A 3,412-nucleotide genomic window follows, 5' to 3' on the forward strand; every position below is an offset into this window, starting at 1 on the left:
CAATCAGATTTTTTTCAGTATGTTCTGGGATAGGAGGATAGCTCTCCTCCCCCCTCTCAGCAAGTCAGTCAACCTGGAAAGAAGTGGGATGGAAAACTCAACTCCTGATTTAAAAATCATTTCAGGCTGAGGTTTTGCCAGAGGAATCACAGCTGTGACATGCCCACCACTCTAACCATGGTGAATGAATCTGGCCATGAATCGTTAAGCTCCCCAAGCATCCACAGCTCTCAGCCTGCTACTAATCACTCAAAAATCTGGCTCTCCGGTCTATTTGTTGTAAGAAATTGCTCCAATTCAAAAGGATGATCTGGAAGTTTAATATTAATCAAAACAGGGCACGTACCAGCAGATATGCAGTTCAAGCCTAAGTGCGAGATAAAAGAAAATAATTGCATTCACCAAATTCTACACTGACAGAAGAAAAATGCTTCACCAGGGTCGAGGCCAAGCAGGGGCATCCACCAGCCACCTCTTCCCAGCCACTGTGGGGCTGGAGCACATGCAGAAGTGGAGTTTGATGGGGTTTCTTTTGTCCAAGAGCACAAATGAGCTGCAAAAAAATTTCCATTCAGGGGCATCTTACTTGGCTGCAGATGTTGGATTTGTCATCTAAGCTATTATCCAGACTGCAGTGAGAAGTGGGAATTTGGGGGCCATAATTCGTTTCATCTTAAGGCAGGTGTCCAGAGCAGATTAAATGAAACTGGGAGATAGAAAGGACACCTGGTTGTGGGGCTCACAGCAGGAGTGGGGCAGCAGCAGCACCCTGGGGCTCACCAGGGCTGAGATGAGCTGGAAACAGCTTCATTTAAAGGCTGGCAATATCCGAGCAGCTCCTTCCTTTGGAAACCCAGTCCTTGTTTCCAGACAAACCTGTTCAGCCCATTTCTAATTAATTAAGTTCTGCTTTAAAACCAGTAACGGTGTGGCTGCACTCTGCAATTGTCCTCCAGTGTCAAAAAAATGATACATGTGTTAATATCCTGCACATTTTAGGCTCCGAGAAGCAAACTGACCCTGTGGAACAGTCATTAGTTGTTTTTTAATTAACTGCTCCACAATTTCTCCCAGATCTTGCAACAACTAGCAGAAATGAGGAAGCAAAGCTGCTCAGCAATAAACGGCAGCAGTTGTGCTCATGTGCCAGAACAACTTTTGTTCTCATGGATGTTTGTCACAAGGCTGTCTCCCTTCTACCAGCACCAAATCTACATCAAATGGAGTTTTTAAAACAATGTAATGAGAGTACTCACCATTAAACTCCCATCTTCATTAGTATCTCATTTAACTGCTGAATTTATACCCCAAAGCATCCTTAATTTATTGATTGTTTCCAGGAGGGTTTTTCTCCCGCATTATTTTTCTTTCTATTTAGCATCAATTAGCGGAATCCGGGCAAATATTCTGATTCAGGTTTTGACATGGCAGGTTATTACAGATGTTCAAAGGATTTTACTAAGCTGCCACCAATGATTTCATAGACAAAATTTCAAAACTGAAGTCTCCACCAAGATACAGCCACCTTTGTCCAGAACACTCAAACGCACTGAGCAAGGAAGTCAGAGCCTCTCTCCTGCCCCAGGCATTGGATGGAGTTGATCAGGCATACATTACGGAATAAAACACTTGAAAGACCCTGGAAAACCATTGCAAGTTCCTTTTTACATTGCTTAATGTCTGATAGACAAAATCTGGGAAGAAAGAGATTCACAGAGGAAGGAAATGAACCTTCAGAGCCCCACTAGTACCAGGAATTGAGATCAGGACAACACCTAGAGCATCCATCCCCTCTGTGAGCTCTCTATGCAGCTTCCCCACCTGCTGAGGCTGCTGATGGAACATGGATACACAGCCTCAGAAAGACAGGCCACAGACAGAGCTCTAAGGAGATCCAGAAACTCCTGGGTAGGTGTAGTAACCATCTAGACCTCATTTGGTCACAGCCCTGGGAAAGGGCTCAACCAAAACCATTGCACAACACCCCCTTGTCTCCAGGAACTAAATAGCAAAGGGAGTGAATGCTTTCAAGAAAGAAAGGAGGAAATATTTTGAAAGTGAGACATAAAAAGCCTGGAAAGAGGATGAGATCAATTAGGACCTTCCAATGACTGATCTAATCCAAACCTCAACAGCTATCATCTCCTCAGCTAACTCACTGCTGCTCTTCCAGCAGCTGATTGTGCGAATGACCTTATTCCAGAGCTAAACTCACAGTGTCCCTGGTCACACAGTCTCTTCCTGCTGGACTGGAGTGAACAGCAATACCAGCCAAGAAAACAAAAAAGGTAAAAAAATCTTTTCAGAAAAGCACTTCACTGAAACCTCAATTGCATCATAATATATGCAGCTTGAACCACTTCTCTTTCATTGATCTACTCTGCTACCTAACACCAGGCTCTCCCATTTCCCTCTCTGGAAGAAGGGAAAAGTGGGACACCCCCATCACTTCAAACCTGCCTCATTAGAGCCTCAGATGTTACTAGTTTCTTCCTGACCACCAGTTCAGAGCCTGCTGGAAATGGGGCAAATATCTCTGGTAACACTCTTAATTACAGCCTCCTGGCAATGCCTTCTGCAGTGCTGTCAGAAGGGAGCTGCCCTGGATGCAGGAAGCATCACTCAGGGTAAATGTGCTGCCTGTTTAGAACAGGAGGTTGCTCTGAGTCAGAAAATAAGTGGGGGAAAAAATCAATTCCAAAATTGAGACCGTTCACCAGCGTCACTTGGAAGGTCTAATAATAGGGCAGTACTTGGACCTGCTCTTATGTGAATTAATTCTTGACCTCTGCCCTGGAAGAGGAGGCTGTGGTCCATCCCATCACCCCAGGAAGTCACAGGTTCTCACTGTGGCACAAAGCAGGTCCCCACTCAGCACCCACAGCCACACCTGCATTTGTTGTCCTGTTGCTTCAGCAAACCCCCCTGGAGCTGTGCAGGGACACAGACAGGTGTTTATCAGCAGTGGAACACACAAAGCCAGCCCCAGTGTGGGTGTGAGCAGCTGTGCAGCCATGGCTGTATCACACAATGGAGAAACACACACCCACAGGGAGGATAAAATTCCATGTTCCATCTTCCCTTCTTCCCCCGTTCCCCCCAGATCAGTCCCTCAGTGGCATTTGGCAGTGGCATCACCTGCATTACTGATTTTGGCCCCAGACAAGGTGCAGCCCTGCCAGGGCACCTGGTGGTTTAGAAACAAGGAGAGTCTGTCTCCAACATCTTCCACCCACCATGTCAATCAGAAAAGGCCAATGAAATTGAGAGGAAGAGGTTCAAGGAGCTCTCCACCACCACAGATTTTGCCCCATGTGTTACATTGCCCTCTTCTGCTGCAAGAGGTTGTGTGCCAATCATGCTGTAAATAAATTAAGGGCTGAAGTAGCACCAACCCAAAAGAACCAGGGAG

The sequence above is a fragment of the Passer domesticus genome, chromosome 4, assembly GCF_036417665.1.
Source record: "Passer domesticus isolate bPasDom1 chromosome 4, bPasDom1.hap1, whole genome shotgun sequence".
In the NCBI taxonomy this organism is placed as follows: Eukaryota; Metazoa; Chordata; class Aves; order Passeriformes; family Passeridae; genus Passer; species Passer domesticus.